This window comes from Ornithorhynchus anatinus, chromosome 3 (assembly GCF_004115215.2).
Source record: "Ornithorhynchus anatinus isolate Pmale09 chromosome 3, mOrnAna1.pri.v4, whole genome shotgun sequence".
Classification (NCBI taxonomy): domain Eukaryota; kingdom Metazoa; phylum Chordata; class Mammalia; order Monotremata; family Ornithorhynchidae; genus Ornithorhynchus; species Ornithorhynchus anatinus.
In genome coordinates this window covers 63099297-63121322 of record NC_041730.1, presented here as the reverse complement: position 1 = coordinate 63121322, position 22026 = coordinate 63099297, and positions in this window count along the sequence as shown.

Here is a 22026-nt window from a genome sequence, read left to right as displayed (position 1 = left end):
CCAGATGTGACCCTGAGAGGGGACATCCCTAAATATTAGGATGGATATCGAAGGAAACAACCAGCTCACTTTTCCTCCAAGCATCCAGTCTAGGCTGTATCTCCCCCTCTAGACTGTAAGCTCACTGGGAGTAGGGAAAGTGCCTACCAACTGCATTGTACTCTACTTTCCCCGTGCTTAGTACAGTGCCCTGCACACAGCAAGCACTCAATAAATACTATTGATTGAGATTTAATATTACACTGGATGGATCGATAGAATGCCATGGTTTTTTAGCATGGTAGTTAAGCGCCAAAACTTCTTGGAGGAGAAGCTTTGCAGGTGAAAACGACCCCTGAAGGTGTTTGCCAATAAACGGTGTGCCACTTCCCACAAGGTCCTGCTGTGAAGGGGGGCAAACATAAGAACAGGATGCGAGAGCTTCGGACTTCCTGCCTGCGTTACATCCTTAGGGGGCATCTGAGCTGAAGCCGTCAAGGGACTGGCTCGACGGTATGGGAAAGAGTCTAGATAAATGAATCTAGGTCCATAAGCCTAGCAGAAATTAGTCCCTGGTTAAGAAGGGATCTTTATAGGAAGCAAACCAATGCTTTGTGGGACTTAATTCAGGTGCTTCCTGTCTCCATCTCCTCAGCAACACTGGTGTCGGTGAGTGAGTTTGGGAAAAGTTTTTCCAACTGAAAGCATTTTCTGGACAGCACAGGAAAGCGGCTCAGGTAACAGCGTGTTTTTTATGTGCAGTGCTCAGATTTATAGAATGCGTACCGATAGAAGTCAGCGTTTTCTGTCTCGATAGGTGTTGCCAAGATGTTACTTTGGGAAGCCTTCAATTTTAAGCAATGTGCAGGGAAGACTTTCTGCAGGAGAATCCTTTTTCCCTACCCACCTCAAATATCTGTCTTAAAGGAAAGTTCGGGAAGAGAGGCGGTTTAGGCGCACCTGCATGACTGTCTCGAATTCATCTCGAGAAGCAGAACTTCCTGACAAAAACTTCCTTTTATATAATACAGTTCTCCTGTGCTATGATACCCTGGAAAATACAATTTCAGCCAAGATGGTTCAATAACATATTCCCTCTATGATGAAATGTGTCATTAAATATAGAAATAGATCAAACACTTTCCCACTGAGATTCCCTAGGATGAAATATCTAGGTAAGAAGCTGAATTGCCGAGATGTCTTGGCAAATGGGAAAGGGGGAAAAAAAACCTCGCTAGGGAACAATACTTAACTAGACTTATAAATAGCCAAGATCACAGCTCAGTTTGATTAATTTGGGGAAACAAGTAAAAGTGTTTTGCCAATTCATCAGATTTCCTGCTTTCAAAGCAGTTGCTAATGTAAATATTAGCATCCAAACTAACAAATTGTCTTTGGTAATTAAATGGCTTAATTTACGGGATCCATTAGCAGATTGCAGGCATATAATTTTTCCAGTTAAATGAACTTTTTCCCTTCTCCCTCCCCTTAACTTGGGGTTCCACCCATGTGAGCTTATTATTTAGGGGTAGATTTGCACTGGCTTCAGGATTTGGGGCATTAAGTTTTTTGACTATATCTGATGAGGTGGGGGTGGGAGCCTTTCTGCTTGCAAGTTCCCCACCTACCAAATAATAAGCACTTGGCAAACATCACAGTGGTTATTAATAGGGGCCCCTTTTTCTAGAGAGCTATAGATAGGGTATTCTCTAGGCAAGAAGCTCAATCGATTGGATCAATGGATCAATGAATTAATTAGTTCAATGGCATTATGGAGTGCTCACTGTGTGCAAAGCACTGTATCAAGTTTTTAGGAAGCGTTCAGTGGAGGATAAATTTGGCACAGTGGCCTGGCTCTCGAGAGGCTCCAATCCAATAGTAATTTCTGGGAGAGGCAGGAGTGGGAGGCTGGATGTGGGTACGTGAGGAAACAATTAAGACAAAATAACATAAGGATACAGGGCCAGTAGGAAATATAAAAAAGTGGGTGAATATTGCAACTAAAAGAGCTGTATTAGCTTCCTTACCTCTCAGGCAGGACAGTCCAGAGGCCAACAGTCACAACAGCCTCAGCCACAACTCTCCGAACATTCTAGAAGTTGGTGATGCACGATGCCGCTTCCGTCTCTTCCAGGCCAGCTCTGGCTTGGGAAGACAGGAATCCTGGATCGTGTAGGGAAATGCAGGTTTTGGGGTTTTTTTTAATGGTATTTGTTAAGTGCTTACTATTTATCAGACACTGTTTCAAGTGCTGGGGTAGATGAAAGTTAATCAGGTTAGACACAGTCCCTGTTCCACATGGGGCTCAGTCTCATTCCCCATTTTACAGGTGAGGTAACTAAAGCACAGAGAAGTGAGATGACTTATCCAAGGTCACACAGTAGACAAGTGGCAGAGCCCGGGTTAGAACTCGGGCCCTTCTAAGTCTCAGGCCCAAGCTTTAACCACTAGGCCATCTGGGTGTCTTCCTGGGCAGTGTGCCTAGGCAGGGGTGACTGAGGCCAAACGATGCTGCTCGTTCTGGCTCTCCTGATTTCACAGGGTGGGCATCAGAGGAGGGTGATGCCATCAAAACTCTAAAATTCAGGACTGAAAAATTAGACGTATGGAAGACACTTCCATTTGTTTTGGAGCAGGGCAAAAGGCTGTCTTAAAAATCTGATTTTAATTTCTATTCTTAAACCATGAGGATAGTTTTATTGCTTGCTTCTGATGACTGATGGGTTCAAATCAAGGACTCTTCCATACTACTCCTAGCTTCCCCCTCACCTTGGGCCTAAGCCAACATGTCCTTGGCAGAAGACAGTTCAGACGATGCAGTCGGATGCTGATGAGATTCAGAACTTCTTAGGATGGGGTTTTGCAAGAGACACAAACGTCCCTGATCTTGTGACGAGTCATTTTAAATAGAACATACTGTACAGAGAAAAAGTGTTAAAAATACCAGTTAATTACTTTTTTTAATCCCCAAGTAGAATAAGTTCCAGTTAACTGGTCTCACTTACCATATTTCTTTATGTGTAAGCTGTTCTAGAAATCTCCTGCTAGCTGAGTACCGTAGTTATTCAGGGATGTGCATATCAATAACCAACAATAACCCACATTTACGTGCTCGCACTGTGCAAAGCACTAGAATGAGCATTAAGAAGAATACCCGGAGATTAATTCTGGCAGGGACCCACAGTCTAAATGGGGAAGGACAGGCACACAGGAAAAATCAAGACAGGCTGAATTCAGCCATTCACACAACAGTAAAAGGGAACATTTCTCAGCTCAACTCTTCAGCCAACTCCCTGTTTCTGCCCAGCTTCGGCCTGGCAACCATTTAGATTGCAAACCCCGTGTGGGAAAGGGTCTGTGTCAGAACAGGTAACCTTTTACCTACCCCAGCATGAACATGGTGCTTGGCACCTAGTGATCAGATAAAGAGATCAGAAGTTCCTCCTTGGCAGGACAGACATACAGGGAATATTGTTATATTGTATACTCCCTAGTGCTTAGTACGGTGCTCTGCACACAGTAAGCGCTCAATAAATACGATTGACTGACTGACATGCTATTTGGGTTTCCGATCTGTCACCTTAAAGACCTGACAAGTGAACAGGGAGGGTGGAAAGGAATTGGGGACTTTGCTTGAATGGAGATTTTGCTTGACTATGACCTGTAAGCAGAATCCTATGTGCATTTGAATAGCTTTTTATGGGTATAATGTCCATGTTACTAATTTTGGAACAATCTACTTTCACTCAATCTATCAAGCAGAGGTACTTACTGAGCACCTAATGTGATCAGAGATTTATATTAACCACTTGGGAGAGAACAATAGAAGCAAAAAACATCATCCCAGGCCACAGGGGACTTAAAACTCTTTATGCATTAGTGCTAACACGAGCGCACTAGATCCTACTGAAAGAGATAGTGGAAACTCATGGGAACTCAAGTGGAAGCAGTTCAGATGAAAGATGGCTAAACAATTTGTTTTTCATTCAGCACTGTTAACAGTGCAGTAAAAAAGCAAACCTAAAAGCAACCCTACTTACCCCCATTAAACTATTCTTCTGAGCCTTTGAGTACTAATTCTTCTATTTGAAATCACCTCGTCCTTCCCCTAGGTCAATCCTGCTCTTCCTCTCCTTTCACCTCCTCCCTGAAGTCTTCACAGAGCAGATCCACATGGCTTCACCATTCTTCAACCTTTCTACTCCCCTGATTTCTCAGTCTTTTGTTATTTCTCTAACAACTGGAGTTGACTGTGGTGATGTTTATATATTCCTGTTGCTTGTGCCTGCATATATTTATGCCAATCCTGTGTTTTCCTAACCTCCACTCCCATATAATAATAACAAAAATGATAATAATACTAATTACTAGTATTATTGTTAAGAGCTTATTTTTTGCCAAGCACTGTATACTAAGTGCTAGGGTGGATGCAATATAAGCCAATTGGACACAGTTCCTGTCCCACATGGAGCTCGGGATCTAAGTAGGAGAGAGAGCAGGTATTTAATTCCCATTTTACAGATGAGGAAACTGAGACATAGAGAAGTGACTTGCCCAAGATCCCACCACGGGCAAGTGGTGGAGCTGGAATTAGAACCGAGATCTACCGACTGGCAGAGCTGTGGTCTTTCTACTAGGTCACATGGCTTCTCTAGAGAAGGCCCATCAATCAATCAATCCTTGGTATTTGTTTTGCACTTACTGTGTGAAGAGCACTGTACTAAGCATTTGGGAGAGTACAGTATAATAGAGTTGGTAGGCATGTTCCCTGCCCACAACGAGCTTACAGTCTAGAGGATTTTTTCTCCCTTTTAACCTCAACAGAGTGAAATAAAGTATTTGTTCAAGAGGGTACCCAATTGATACTGCTGACTGAGGCTCTGGAGTGCCATTATACCATGCTTTTTCTTCCTCAGTATTAACCAATCAATCAACTGTATGTATTGAGTGCCTAATGTTTGCAGAACACTGTACTAAAAGCTTGGAAAAATACACTAGAATTAGTTGACATGATTCCTGCCCTCAGAGAGCTTGCAGGCTAATGGGAAAGAGAGACATTAAAATAAACTAGGGAAGCAGCAAGGCCTAGTGGACAGAGCATGGGCCTGGAAGTCAGAAGGACCTGGCTTTTAATCCCAGCTCTGCCACTTGACCGCTGTGTGGCCTTGAGCAAGTCACTTCACTTTACTGTGCCTCGGTCAACTCATCTGTAAAATGAGGATTAAGACCGTGAGCCTCTTGTGGGACAGGGACTGTATCCAACCTGATTAGAGTTGTATCTGCTGCAGTGCCTTGAAGAGTGCTTGATACAGAGTAAACGCTTAACAAATACCAGCATTATTATTATTATTACTTTATTAGATTACAGACAGCAAGAGATAATATAGAGTATAAAGATAGGAACATAAGCACTCTGGGGAACAATGAGTGAAGCACCCAAGAGCTTAGGGGACATGGAGGTGCCCAAGTGGCAGTTGAGTAGACATAGGGAGGAGAGAGGATAAATTCACTGGAGAAGGTTTGCTTGAGGAGATGTGTTCTCTGAAGGGCTTTGAAAATTGGGAGAGCAGTGATCTGCTGGATGTGAAAGGGGAGGAGGTTCCAGATGGGAGGGAGGGCATGAGCGGGAGATACAAGGTGAGAGAAATGAGGATGAGATACAGTAACTTCTCTCCTTCTAAAGTGTAAGCCTGTTTTAGGCGGGGAACGTGAGAAGGAGTGTAACCTCTTGGATAGAGCACGGGCCCAGGAGTCAGAAGGACCTGGGTTTTAGCCTCAGGTCTGCCACTTGTCTGCTGTGTGACCTGGGACAAGGCTCTTCACTTCTCTGGGCCTCAGTTACCTCATCTGTAAAATGAGGATTAAGACCGTGAGCCTCATGTGGGACAGGCACCGTGTCCATTTTATCTACCCCAGGTAGAACAGTGCCTGGCACATAGTAAGCCCTTAACAAATGCCATTAAAAAATGCCATAAAACCCAGGTCCTTCTGACTTCCAGACCCATGAGCTCTCCACTAAGTCATACTGCTCCTCTTCACGAGACAGACAGAACTTGCTCTCTTCCACCGGCACAACTAAGCAGCAAAAGTTCGAAGCCTTCGTAGAGTTAGGGAGATGTACTCAATGACATATGGTTGTCATACACTCATAGATGATGGGTCTCACCCCAACTTAGCACTTAGCACAGTGTTCTCTACATAATAAATGGTCAAAAACCACAACTGATTGATTGACTGAATGATTGAACTTTGCCTGGGACTAAGGCAGAGAAAGGCAGGGCACAGGTGGAGAGCCTTCAGAAGTTCTCGTGTGCTTCTGAGAGTTGGAGTCCCAAGCCAGGGATTAGAGTCTGCGTATTCTCCAGGACACAATGCTCCAAGTTTCAAATACTGAATTCTGGGTTCGGTAAGTTGCTCTGTATGGAGAAATTCTGGGGCAGTGTTGGGGCCAGCTGAGACCCCAAGATCCCCTGGCATAAAGAATGTACTTAAGGCCTCTGGCCCCAAGAAAGCTGATCAACCTTCCCCCATGCCCCCAGTCCCCCCACCTTCCGCTCCCCACCCCTCAATTCCTTCTCTCCTTTCCCTCCATTTTCCCACTCCATGCAGGTAGAACATATGCAAATGTCCTTCTGGAGGCAAACGGGAGAATGGGACTGGTTGTAAATACAAAAACCGATAATGTTGAGACATTCCTGTCATTCACTGGAAACTGGCACACCATTTCTGATCAGTGGTTTGATATCCCAGCCTCCTTCCTGGCGTTTCCCTGCATCCAGACATGAACCAGCAGGATAGGATAGGAGAATGGTCCATCAGTACTGGGGAGTCTGGGCTCTCACTGCCCTCTAGACTGTTAACTTGTGGGCAGGAAACGAATCTACCGACTCTGTTATAGTGTACTCTCCCCAGAGCTTGTTACAGTGCTCTGCACATAGTAAGTGCTCAACAAATAGGATTGATTGATGATTGATTGCCCAGCCGCCCGGTGGAAGGTGCTAGCCCCAATTTCTCCACCAAGGGACAATAAAATAGTCGAGCTAGAGATGGCATCCTCTCCCTCCTCAGAGGTTGTATAACAATGCACCCCTTTGGGTCCTCAGGACCTCCCCCCTGGAATATTTTGGACTCTGTGGTTTTGTGACTCATTAGACCGGTATATCGGGGACATCGTTCCCCTACCTTCCACTCAGGTGAGGGAGAGAAGGGGGCTGCAGATGGGACGGAGTCATTTAGAAGCAACAGCAGCCAATCCTTTTTCCAACTCTGACCCAGTTCTCTTCTCTCTAACATTGGCATAATAATCCCAGTCCCCTATCTGCCTTCCAGACTGCTGGGAGAATTCATTAGATTAAAAAAAAATCTATAAAGTAATCTTAGCACTTCGGAGGTAGGTGCTATTTAAATATAATGTAATAATAATAATATTACGATAATTACCTTGATTAATTGATGCAAAAGATGGGAAAAAGATTCTTAATTAAGACACATTTATATATAGAAATGCACCAATGAACATAACAGAATATAGATACCGTGTGGTAAGTCAAACAAAAATGGATTCTAACGTATGTGTATTTTTAATACTTTTTACAGTCATATGCACATGTACCAATGAGCACAATATTTATAGATATAAATTAAAGTCTTCAATTACTATTAGCGATTATAAATTAGTTTATCTGTATAAACCCACGCACTCACTAATAAGCATTTTATATGTGTTAAATTGTATATGCCGTAGGGAAACATAAATATACTTTACAAATGAGAAGTAGGTACTTCCATAGTGTATACGATTAAATTCACAATTTTATATATATGTGAAACATGACATAGATATGCACAGACAATTTTGTCAGTCTCTTTGTAGATATATATATATATGTATATATATATATGTATGTATGTGCATACTTCCTATATAGGTCTGGGTACAAAAACGCAAGCACGTGCTTAAAGATTGCACATACTAGGTTTGCCCGTCATAAAGTTAGTATGAGCCCGATTTCAGAGACTCGCACAATACTTTGCCTTTCAGTTTTAATGCACAAAATAAATTTTAAATAAAATAAAGGAATCCCCCTAAACATTCTGGGTATTTTTTTCAGAGGGACATTTCAAGTCAAGTTTTATACAGGTTTAGCCCAGAGGGAAATTAAACTCTACATTTAAATGGAGATTACACACAAAGGAATCCATTAGTTTCAATATTTCTCAGCAGGAGGGTTCAGAGTTATTTAAATAAGTTTAGATATTAAACCTAAAGTAGCCATTAAAGGAATGTAGATTTGTTTGTCTAGTTTTTTTTTTTTTCTCAGAAATCTTTTTTTTCCAGCTCACTGAAAAATCCATTCCTTAGCTGATGGAGGACATTTTAATGCATTGAAAAAATTCCCGGGACTTCCTTTGAATTTTTAAGCACCAAATTACGATCTACGTATCATAACAAAAATGTCATCTTTCGGATAGATTAAATGCAAGCAGCTCCCTTCTCCCCAGCCCTCAACCTTTCTTTAGAACAGTGCTAATATAAACGCTGACATTAAACCGTATTGGCTCTGTAAGACTCTTTGATTGTCATTGAGATTATTTTAAAAGTTATTTAGGTCCCCATGTTACATCTCTGCAACCAAACAGAAAATGTTTCACTATGTTTCTCTTTGCAACATTTCTTCGGGGATTCATAAATATTGATTGTACCGTAAAAAATTGATGGAATCTTGAAACAGACTGCAGTCTTGGCAGCTGGGGAATTTACTCAATTTTTCTCAATAGCTGCAGTCTATAAAAAGAGGAGATTTTGCAAATTGTTTCTCACCTTGTCTTTTTAGTATTTAATAGCTCTCAATTCTGTAGCCTTCTGAAGCATGCACAGAGTATAATTTCCATCAGAACTGTATCAGCCCTATTCGATGGGAATTAAAAGGCAGGCAGGATCGTTTAAAGGGTTAAATAAAGCCTCTTTCCAGGGCAGGGATGATCCAATTAGGCCAGGTTCCATGCACCTGTCTTTCCTGTTCTCCGAAGGGTCCTGGGGCATTTGGTGGTGTTGGGAAAATCTTCAGACTTACCTCTGTCCTCCCGAAAAGTGAAAAGGAAAATTCATTTAGTCCCTTCCTGCATTTCAAACCCTGCTTGTCAAATAGAAAGATGTAATCACTACAGTGAACTGAAGAAGCATCGGGCCTGGGAGTCGGAAGGACCTGGCTCTGATTCCGGCTCTGCCACCGGTCTGCTGTGTGACCTTGGGCAAGTCACTTAACTTCTCCACATCTGTAAAATAGGGTTTAAAACAGTGAAGCTCAGGTGGGACAGCGACCGTGTCCAACCTGATTGGCTTCTCTCTGTCCTGCACTTAGTAGAGTGCCTATCACATAGTAAGTGCTTAACAGATATAATTTTCATTATTATTATTATTATAAACTGACAATTTTCTCCCTGGGGCCTGGTCACCTAACCAGCTGGATTTTCTGAGAATGAAGACGGGGAACTTTGGGGCTGGGTACCAGAACTCCTGGTTTACATGCTCAGAGTTGTAACCGATTCATTATTGTATTTGGCCTTAGATGTGACTTGTCACCTAGTTTGCTTCGAAGTGCAACGGCAGTGTAAGGAGAAGAAAGGTTCAAACAGCAGGAAGCCTGAGTTCTGTAATGCCAAATCAGAGTATTGGTGGTAGGGGATATAGAAGCAGCGGGGCTCAGTGGAAAGAGCCCGGGCTTGAGAGTCGGAAGTCATGGGTTCGAATGCCGGCTCCGCCACTTGTCAGCCGTGTGACTGTGGGCAAGTCACTTCACTTCTCTGGGCCTCAGTTCCCTCATCTGTAAAATGGGGATTCAAACTGTGAGCCCCACGTGGGACAACCTGCTCACCCTGTATCTACCCCAGCACTTAGAACAGTGCTCTGCACATGGTAAGCGCTGAACAAATACCAACATTATTACCTCATCTGTAAAGTGGGGATTAAGACTGTGACTCTCACTTGGGACAACCTGATTAACCTGTATCGACCCCAGGGCTTAGAGCAGTGCTCGGCACATAGTAAGCACTTAACAAATACCAACGTTATTATTAGTAGTAGTAATAGAGGAAGACGTAGTAATAGTATTTATTGTGCTTGTACTGTATGTAAAGCACTGGACTAAGATCTGAGAGAGAATACTCAGGTGGGCGATAGACACAGCCCTTGTCCTGGGGGAAGGCACCTAATTGTAAGGACACATCTCCGCTCACATGGAAGCGATCTGGGGAAAAAAATCCAAACAAAATCAATCAACAAATCCCTTGTGAGAACTGGTCCCTCCCTCCACCTTCATCCCCACACTCTCTCTACCACCCTTCAGCCTTATGGTGAAACAACATCACCCCAGACATATTAATGATAATAATAATAATATTTGTTAAGTGCTTTCTATGTGCCAAACACTGTTCTAAGCACTGGGGTAGATACAAGGTAATCAGGTTGTCCAGTGTGGGGCTTACGTGGGGCAACGTGGAGGTAACTGAGGCACAGAGAAGTTAAGTGACTTGCCCAAAGTCACACAGCTGACAAGTGGCAGAGCCGGGATTAGAACCCATGACCTCTGACTCCCAAGCCTGTGTTCTTTCCACTAAGCCACACTGCTTCTCAGATAGTGTCCTAAGCTCTGGGGTAGATACAAGATAATTAGGTTGGACACAGTCCCTGTCCCACAGGGAGCTCCCAGTCTTATTCTCCATTTTACAGATGAGAGAATTGAGTCACAGAGAAGTTAAGTGACTTGCTCAAGGTCACACAGAAGACAAGTGGCGAGGCTGGGATTAGAACCCATGACCTCTGACTCCCAAGCCCGTGCTCTACCCACTAAGCCATGCTGCTTCCTACGATCATATTTTATCCTCTCCTGGAGGCACTGAACTGACACGGGTTCCCCCAGTTCCAGTCCCAGCTCTGCCACAGGCCCTGCTGCATGACCAAGTCTCATGGCAAGGCATGCGTGGCAAGTCGCTCACGCACTCTATGCCTCAGTTTCCTTATCTGCAAATTAGGGATAGATTACCTCCTCTTCCTACTTTTTAGATGGTAAATTCCGTATCAGTCAATCAATTGGATTTATTGAGTGCTTAGTGGGTACAGAGCACCAAACTAAGCATTTGGGAGAGTCCAATATAACAGAGTTGGTAGACATGTCCCCTACCCCCCCACAATGAACTTACAGTCTAGAGGGAGAGACAGAGATTAATATAAATAATTTATGGATATATACATAAGTGCTGTGGGGCTGAGGGAGGATTTAATAAAGGGAACAAATGCAAGAGCAAGGGCAACGCAGAAGTCTGGCTCAGCACATAGTCCAGTATTTGGCCCCAAGTATGCACTTAATGCGTATCTTAATTAATGATTTTTTACTGCAGCGTGCAGCATTCAGTAAATACCATTGATTAAGTGCTTACTATGTGCTAAGCACTGGAATAGATTCAATGTCATGATATCAGACGTAGCCCTTGTTTCACCCGGGTCTCACAATCTATTTTGTCCCCGTTTTACGGATGTGGAAACTGAGTCCTAGAGAGTTGCCCAAGGTTGCACAGCAGGCCAGCGGCAGAGGTGGGACTAAAATCCGGGACTCCTGACTCTCATTCCTGTGTGCTGTCCTTTAAGTCTCCAGTCCTGCCGTGTGTCCTCAGACATGACACTAAGCCTCTCTTTGTGTCAGTTCCCTTATATGCGAAGTGGGGGTTAGGACTGCCTTTCTCTCTCATATAAAATGAGATCCTTGGGAAGATAAGATGAGATAACCGATGTGGGGGAGCTCTGGGAACACACGGGCTGCACAAATTCAAGTTATTATAATGCACCCTCCCCAGTGCACAACAATATTCGACTCATTTCAAAAGAGCTTTAAGATCTGCAGATAATAGGCCATATTATTCATTCATTCAATCGTATTTATTACTGCCGAATTTATTATTACCGAATAAAGATACGGAGAGCCATTCTTTTGACTTACATTCCTAGTTATTGGTTCTCTAATGGGCAGCCAAGACAGGTGAAGATCATGCAAGTCAAACATAGCAGTGCCTTTGATTGTAAGGGAATGAAATACCACTGCCCTCAAACAAAATCACTAAGAGCCCTTATCTATTCTCTCCTCTGCATTTGGAATGCTGTGCTGCTGGTTCTTAACTGCCCTTGACATTAACGAGCGCTACTGTATACGAGCCTGTGGAGAGGACCGCCAGGAATAGACAGACCTCTTTAAGTCGAGTTCATTGAGGAGCTATTCCAGAGGGAAAGATTCCGGTGTCTGCATTTTAGAGCAAAAGTATCAGCTCCCTCACAAAAGGCAAAATCTGTCTGCCGAGGATGCTAAAAGGCAAAAATACACTCCCTCTCCTCTCCTCCCATTTTTCTCCGTCTCCCTCCACCTCCACCTCCAGTCTACCTGTTGCCCTGTACTTTGATGAGGCAGAATGGCTCATGGATAAATGGGGCATTAGCCCAAATCTGCATGTTTCACTCCAGACAAGTTCAAGACCAGATTGGGAAGTGGGGAGCCTTACCGCTTCTCCTCCTGCAGGTCTTGACATCCAGAATTCAAGGGCAGGGGAAGCCATTTAAAAACAGGAATTTAGCCCAGATACGAGAAGGTCATATACAGAGGGTGGGAGTGGGGGCTGGGGTTTGATTGCATTCCTCAAGCAGATTAGACACAGACAGTATACTAAAGTTGCTGCCTCTAGGTCAGTGTGAAAGGGAAAGAGAGAACATTTTCTTTTTTTTTTGGAACACCGTAGTCAGACCGGAAGAAATGAAGATGCCACGGGGGCTACTGGGAGATGAAGTACTGTGTTTTGGGATGGCAGAGTCCAAATTCATCCCTTATTATTATTATTGGTATATTTGCTCAGTGCTTACTATGCATCAAGCCCTCTTCTAAGCACTGGAGTAGATACAAGTTAATCAGGTCGGACACAGTCCCTGTCCCACATGGGGCTCAAAGTCTAAGTAGGAGGGGGAAGAGGTATCGAATCCCCATTTTACATTTGGGGAAACTAAGGCACAGAGAAGTTAAGTGACTTGTCCAAGATCACACACCTCGCAACTGACAGAGATTGAATTAGTGCCCAGGTCCTCTGACTCCCGGGCCTGTGCGCTTTTTCACTAGGCCTCTGTGCCTGTCAGTGATGAGAAACTGGTCTCTGTTTCCTCTGGGGGAGAGGAAGAGTGGAAGGAAGGAGGAAGAGAAGGAAGATGGGGAAGGGAAGAAGGAAAGGTTAGGAAGAGAGCGATGGAGAAGGAGGGGAGAGAAATATAGAGAATCCTACAGAGATTAGGAATATTTATATGGGTTTAATTTTACAGCTGAAGGAACTGGGACTATACGTTGGGGAAAAACTTCCTGACTGAGCATGAGGAAACACTGGAATGCATTAACAGTTACCACGAGAGAATATAGAAACTCCTTTCTTGGGGATTTATTTTAAGGACTATCCAGGCAATCAGAGGTCGGCACCAGTAAAAGTCAAAGACCTGAAACAGTTGTCATGGTGGCGGTAGCCATTCTGAGATGCGGGTTGGCTACCCTGCCCACTTGGGCCCTAACCTAGGAGGAGTTTTAGCACCTAACCCTCTCCCCCAGCCCCTAATAATAATTGTGGTATTTGTTACGAGCTTACTAGGCGCCAGGCACTGTATTAAGTGCTGGGATAGATACAGTATCGTCAGATCAGACACGATTCTTGTTCTAAAGGGGTTCGCAGTCTAAGGGAGAGAGAGAACAGGTATTTAATTCCCATTTTACACTTAAGGAAACTGAAGCACAGCAAAGTTCAGTGATTTGCCCATGGTCACCCAGCAGGCAAGTGGTACAGTCAAGAGTAGAACCCAGTCTCCTGACTCCAGATCTGTGCTCTTTTTATTAAGGGGTGAGGGTTTTATTTTATTTTACTTTTTAATTTATTTTTAATGGCATTTGTTAAGCACTCTCCACATTCCAGGTATTCTACTAAGCGCCGGGATAGATACAAGCTAATTAGGTTGGGCACAGTCCACATCCCAAATGGGGCGCGTGGTCTTAATCCCAGTTTTACAGATGAGGCAACTGAGGTGCAGAGAGTGCACCTGACTTTTCCTGCTCTTGTGTCCCAAGCAATCTACCACAAAATCCTGGGATCCTTCCTGTCCAAGAATGCCAGGAATTCCATAAATGCTATTGATTGAGTGCTTTCTGTATTCAGAGCAATGTACTAAGCGCTTAGGAGAGCACAGTATAACAGAGACTGTAGTCACCTTCCCTGCACACGAACGGTTTACAGTCTAGAGGGTGAGACAGACATTAATGTAGATATATAAATTACAAATATGTACTAAAGTGCTCAGTGGGTACAGATCCAAAGACCTGTAAGTGCCTTGTGGGCAAGGCACGTGTCTATCAACTCTTGTTATATTACCCTCTTCCAAGTACTTAGTACGGTGCTCTGCAACAGCAACATGGAGTGGAGGATAGAGCACAGGCCTGGGAGTCAGAAGGTTGTGGGTTCTAATTCTGACTCTGCTACTCGTCTGCTGAGTGACCCTGGGGAAGTCACTTCCCTGTGCCTCATTTACCTCATCTGAAATTGGGTTTGATCTGTTAGCACACAGTGGGACAAGGAATGTGTCTAACCCCATTTGCTTGTTTTCCCCCCAGCGCTTAGTACAGTGCCTGGCAGATAGTAAATGTTTAGCAGATACCACAACTATTATTATTAGTAGTAGTAGTAGCATTATTACAATTGATTGATAGATGACACAGATGGGAGTAGGGGTTGGGGAAGGAGGGCTTAATCGGAAAAGTCCTCTTGGAAGAGATGCGACTTTAATAAGGTTCTGAAGCGGGGGAAAGTGGTGGTCTGGTGTATGTGCGTCATAACCCAAGCACTGATAGTTTTCAAACCAATTAGAACGGCAGTGTGCACTAGGAAAGCTTCACTGGCTTCTATTCATTGTAAACTTTGCTCTAAGGAGCTCACAGTTCCGATCAGACATGATCTCACCTGGAACACTGAATACTTCCCATAATCTATTTAGAGGAGAGAATGATCATCTTGATTTTACCAGAAGAGAAACTTAAGACTTTCGGGGGGGTAACCTGTAGGCAAGGAAGGTGTCTGTTATACTTCGCTCTCACAAGCAGTTAGTACAGTGATCTGCACACAGGTAGCACTCGATAAATACGATGGATCGATTGATTGATTGACTGTGAAGTCACCCAGCAGGTCAGTTGGAAGGAAACTCTGCCTCGAGTACTGGCTACTAATGAGAAATACCCAGAACTCGGAGACTGGCTACGACAATAACCTTGAGTTACAGAGTGCCGTGAATCCTGGGCCGTGAGAAGCAGCATGGCCCAGTGGAAAGAGCATGGTACCTGGGAGTCAGAGGCCTGAGTTCTAATCCCAGCCCCGCTGCTCATCTGCCACGTGACCTTGGGCCAGTCACTTAACTTCCCTGTGCCTCAGTTCCCTCATCTGCCCAATGGAGATTCAATAGCTGTTCTGGCTCTTCCTTAGACTGTGAGCCCCCTCTGGGACCTGATTATCTTGTATCTACCCCAGCACTTACTATAGGGTTTTGCACATAGTAAATGCTTAACAAATACTATTATTATTATTAGTATTATTACAGGTGCAATCACCCCTCATTTAGCAGCTATGAAGACTGAGGCTCAGAATGGGGAAGTGACTTGATTCATTCATTCATTCAATAGCATGTATTGAGCGCTTACTGTGTGCAGAGCACTGTACTAAGCGCTTGGAATGTACAAATCGGTAACAGATAAAGTCCCTGCCCTTTGACGGGCTTACGGTCTAATCGGGGGAGATTAGACTTCAAAGGATATGGTCAGCGGTGGATCCAGAATGAGAACCAGAGAAGCCAGAACTAAGACCAGGACTCGTTTCAGTAAACTACGCACCCGTAACTTGCCAGCTTCAAGACTCGCGGAAAAGCCTCCTCAAAACTCCCAAGACCATTCTCTAGGTCTCACAGATCGTTCTAAAGAGGAAAGAAGCCTGTGATGGGGAGGGGAAGAAGCCTTACAGTAGTAGATGCTTGGGACTGAGAGAGTTTTGATCACTTCCAGTGAGAAACCACCAGGACAAGCCATCCTTCCAGCCTCATAGTCTGATTGAGTCTGGGGACTTGGACTTGAACTTCCTGTTAGTTTGTGTGAGGAGCTGATCACTGCTGCCTTCAGCTAATCGCTGGAAAGTTCTCTTTGAAGTACCAGACATCTATAGAGACCAAGAAGCAATTCACGTAAAATTATCAAAGGTCATTCGCAGGAATTTTTTTGTGGGATTCTTTTAAGCACTTACTATGTGTCAGGCACTGTCCTAAGTGTTAGGGTAGAGATACGAGATAATCAGGTTAAACACAACTCCTCTGTGCCTCAGTTAACTCATGTGTAAAATGGGGATTAAGAGTCCGAGCCCCATGTGAGATAGGGACTAATTCACTTGCCCAGGGTCACAAAGCAGACAATCGGGGGTGTCCAGATTAGAACCCAAGTCCTCTGACTTCCAGACCCTGGCTCTTTCCACTAGGCCATGCGCTTTTCTTCTCCCAAGGCTGAAAGGCTCATCACTTATTTTAAAACTGTGGTTAGTGGAACGACCCCTCTGAGCCTGCCTGCTAAAGCATCTGGGACAGACACAGACAAAGGAAGATTTTTAGTTTCTCCTGACCTGGAGAATCATTTTGCCCCACCCCCGGAGACCATGGCTTCTAGAGAAGCTGAGCAACTTTGCATTAACCTCCGAGCTCCTGGCTGGTTAGAAAGAAGTCCTGGAATTCCAGAAGGATTTCATGTCTCTGCAGAAAATCAACCTTAATTAGTCTGTGGAAAGTTGTGAGCATGCCCAAGAGCTCTTTACCCCAAGTCCCATGAAACGATTCCACTGCCTACTGATGATTGGTTTAAATGGGGTGTGGTTAGGTGCTGATTTCACTTTTACTGTTTAAATGCACTGATACTTGGCCATTATTGGATCCAAGAGTGAATGTCTTGATGGAGGTATCCTCCCAGGCATCCTGAGAAATGTGCTCTGTTGCTTTTGGGAAAATTGAATCCCACAGGTGGGGGCAATTCTATCAGAAAGACCCTGTTTTCACATAATAATAATAATAGTGGTATTTGTTAAGTGCTGACTATGTGCCAAGCACTGTACTGAGTGCTTGGATAGATACAAGGTAAACGGATCAGACACAGTTGCTGTCCCACACAGGACTCACAGGCTTCGTCCTCATTTTACAGATGAGGTAACTGAGACATAGAGAAGTAAAATGACTTATCCTACATCATTCATTCATTCAATAGTATTTATTGAGCGCTTACTATGTGCAGAGCACTGTACTAAGCGCTTGGAATGACCAAGTCGGCAACAGATAGAGACAGTCCCTGCCGTTTGATGGGCTTACAGTCTACAGCAGACAAATGGCAGAGCCAGGTCCTTGTGACTCCCAGGCCTGTGCTCTTTCCAATAGGCCACAGTGCTTCTCTGTTGGTGCTGCTGAGGAGAAGAACTTCCACTAGGTGAATCGGTATGGTGAAAATGGCCTGAAACTCTCTTTTCTGACCATAATTATGGTCTTCAGCAGTGACACAGCAGCTTGTGTAGACGCAGCCTTAGACTGACACTGCGGGAGATGAGGATGTAAGCAGGAGGTTCACGGAGGAAGGCTGTTCAAGAGAAAGCCAGTGGGACTTTATATTCAAATGAAGATATATGATTTAGTCTCATGATTTAACTTCCCACCGAACGGCAAATGCAGAAGATAAGGGGACACCAGGTTCTTGAGACCCCAAACAAATACTGGATAAAACAAGACTGGAGAGAAAGAGATAAGGATTACCACGTAAGTTGTTGGGAGAACTAACAATGGTCTGAATTGGATGACTCCAGGGTACAGTGTTGCTCACCCCAAAGGATTCTTGGAGAGATGGTCTAGCAGGGCCTCCAAAGGAATCCACTGGGACATTCTAAAACATCAGAAGGTTTTCCATCCACAGAAATCCCACTGAGTACTGAGAATAACTTCATCTTCCATCAGATAATCACCGCTTAGCGTCCGAGAAGTTGTTAATGATTCATCTCGGAGCCCTGCACAGTTTGAACTTCCTCTTGCCGGGGATCCGTGCCTCCCATAGCTAGGTTTTCCTTTAAGATGATCGATATAATACTTAATCTATTCAATAACTCAAGCTGCTCGTTTATAAATCATGCATGGAACTTGAACTGGTTTAAAATGAGCACTTCGGGAATGCTCTCTCCCTGTTTCTCAGGGATAGCGTTTCAGCAACTGTGTTCGGTCAGTCAGTCTGTCCACCCCTTCATCCGACAACCACCACTCAGTTTGTTGGTATAAGTCAGTCAGGCGGTAGTGTTTAGTTTGTTTCTTCTGCTTCGGTCAGGTTGTAGAGCAAGGAGATTCAGGTAAGGCAACTTCCCACTTTCCTCCCCAGATTTCATGTCCCTTGGCACACGTAGACAGCACTGGCCATGGCTGTCAAGAAGACCATGAGTTGCTGCTGCCTGCGGGCCTGTTGAGGATCTGTATGCTCAGCCTAATAATAATAATAATAATCCTAATGGTACTTGTTAAGCATTTATTATGTTCCAAGCACTGTTCTAAGTGCTGGGGTAGATACAAGTTAATCAGATCGGACACACTCCCTGTCCCGCATGGGCCTCACACACTTAATCTCCCTTTTACAGATGAGGTAACTGAGGCCCAGAGAAGTTAAGTCACACCGGTCACACAGCAGACAGGTGGTGAAGTCGAGATTACATCCCAGGTGCTCTGTTGCCCAGGACCATGCTCAATCCACTAAGGCACGCTGCTTCAGGGTAGCAGGCAGGGAGGTCCCTCCACAGAAGAACTTTCCATAGGATTCTCCAAAGGGCTCCGATAAAGATTATTAGTTCCATCCTCCAAGGGGAGAAATATGAGGAAGAGTTGGTTAACATATAGCTGCCAGGCAGCTATGCATCTGTCTTAAAAAGGAGAAATTTTGGCTTAGTGAAAAGAGCATGGGTTTTTAGGAGTCAGAGGACTTGACTTCTAATCCCAGCTCTGCCACATACCTCCTGTGTGATCTTGGACAAGTCACTTAACTTCTCTGGGTTTCAGTTGCTTGATCTGCATAATGGGGTTTCAATATCTGTTCTCCCTCCTACTTAGACTGTGAGCCCCGTGAGGGACCTGATTGTCTTGTTTCTACCTTAGCACTTAGTATAGCGCGTCACCGAGTAAGTGCTTAACACATACCACAGTTATTGGTATTATTATTACATTTTCTCAATGTTGTTTACCCCTGAAATACCAGAATCTGCCTCTCTGATGACAATTGTTGGAATGGTCGTGAAAATCTAACCAAATTGTTCATTCTTGGGCTGTAGTGGAAAGGTGTTCCGCTTATAGGAACATCACACTACTCACTTCTTGACTTCTTAATGTATTCAAGTCATATTAAATAACCAAGGGATATAAAATCAAATTAATTATTGGGAACTCGATGCTACTTGGTTTTAAGGCTCCTATTTTACCACTATTTTTTGACAGGACAGCAAGGCTCAGTGTGCCAGGCTATCCTGAGTAATGCTTCTTGAAATATTCATTAATATGAAAAAATAAAATGAGATCAACTTTGGTAGAGTGAGTCATGCTATCTCCAACAAGCAAGGGTCTTCCGTTCAATTGGCTGGATCCCCCGTGTGTCTTGACCTCGAAGCCAAAGAAAGAGGAGTTGTTGGGTTAGAAAAGTACAATGATGTTTGCAATTATTTGACTGCTCTTGAGTTAGATCTTTTAAATCCTTTTCTTCTGGGAGAAATGGGGGAACATAACAACATTAGCTTCGACTTAGACCGTGAGCCCCATATGGGACAGGGACTGTGTCCAACCTGATTAACTTGGATCTACCCCGGTACTTAGAACAGTGCTTTGATGCACAGAAAGCAGTTAACAAGTATCGTAATTATTATGACTGTAGCAGCTATAATCCTGTCTGCACAGAGGAAGAAAGAGAAGTTTCCTCTCACGGGGTGAGGGGGGAGGTAAATCCTCACTGTACTAGTGCTAATTAGATCAGGGCCAGCTGGTTCAGGTAAGAGAAGGGAAGAGTTGGTCAGTCAATCAATCAATTGTATTTAGTGAGCGTTTACTGTGGGCAGAGCACTGTACTAAGCACTTAGGAGAGTACGGTGTAACAGTTGGTAGACACGTTCCCTGATCTTCATCCCACCCACACTTCAAAAGAGCCTTTGACAGAAAGTTCTGGTAACTCTTTGACATGATGCTTTGAAAACCTGCATGACCGGGAAGGCAGCCTTGCAGCCAGTTGCCAAAAAGTCTTTTTTTTAATGGTGTCTGTTAAGAGCTTACTATGTGCCAGGAACTGTACTAAGTAATAATGTTGGTATTGGTTAAGCGCTTACTATGTGCCGAGCACTGTTCTAAGCGCTGGGGTAGACACAGGGGAATCAGGTTGTACCACGTGGGGCTCACAGTCTCAATCCCCATTTTACAGATGAGGTACCGGGGGAGGTACAAGCTAATCAAGCTGGACAAGGTCCATGTCCCACATGGGGCTCGCAATAATAATAATAATAATAATGTTGGTATTTGTTAAGCGCTTACTATGTGCAGAGCACTGTTCTAAGCGCTGGGGTAGACACAGGGGAATCAGGTTGTCTTAATTCCCATTTCAGAGTTGAGGTAACTGAGGCTCAGGGAAGTGAACTGACCTGCCCAAGGTCGTACAGCAGACAAGTGGCAGAGCCGGGATTAGAACCCATATAATAATGTTGGTATTTGTTAAGCGCTTACTATGTGCAGAGCACTGTTCTAAGCGCTGGGGTAGACACAAGGGAATCAGGTTGTCCCACGTGAGGCTCACAGTTTTAATCCCCATTTTACAGATGAGGTAACTGAGGCACAGAGAAATTAAGTGACTTGCCCACGGTCACAGAGCTGACAAGTGGCGGAGCAGGGATTCGAACCCATGACCTCTGACTCCAAAGCCCATGCTCTTTCCACTGAGCCACGCTGATATCCTTCTGACTCCCAGGCCTGTGCTCTATCCACTAGACCACGCTACTTCTCATGAGCTTCACATGAAGTTCCTCATGAGCTTCACCAGCTAACTGAATTTGCACCATCCATTTCCACACTGATCTTTGCCATCTTTTCCCCCTCCAAACCATGAGTTTCCCTACTTCAGCCTGAGGATGAGGTTTAAGAAATTGTTGTTCTTCATTAATGCACTAATAATGATTATTATCACTGTGGTATTTATTAAACCTGGAGTCTGTGCCAAGCACTTTTCCAGGTGTTAGGGTAGGTACAAGATAAATCAGAAACAGTCCTCGTTCCATACAAGGTCTGTGTTCTAACTGTGAAGGAGAGTGGCTATTTTAGTCCCATTTTACAGATGAGGCAATTGAGGCAAAGAGCAAACAAGTGACTTGCCCAAGATCACATAGCAGGCCAGGGGAAGAGCCAGGATTAGAATCTGGGTTTTCTAACTCCAAAATCTGTGTTTTTTCCTCTGGGCCAAGGTCACCTCTTAACCTTTAAACTGCTTTCCTCCCCAGTCCCGGCCCAGTCTTATCCAAGGAAATACAGGTTCCAGGGGCTGCTAGATTGGGGCTCAGGATGGCTTAGAGGAAAGAGCACTGGACTGGTAATCAAGAGACCTTGGTTCTAGTTCTGGCTCTGCCACATGTCTGCTGTGTGGCCTTGGGCAAGGCACCAAACTTCTCTGTGCCTCCATTTCTTCATTCATTCATTCATTCCATTGTATTTATTGAGTGCTTACTGTGCGCAGAGCACTATACTAAGTGCTTGGAAAGTACAATTCAGCAATAAAGAGAGACAATGCCTGCCCACACCGGGCTTACAGTCTAGAAGGGGGGAGATAGACATCAAAACAAGTAAATAGGCATCAATATACATAAGTGGAAGTATAGATATATACACATCCAAACAGGTAAACAGGGAATAATATAAATAAATAG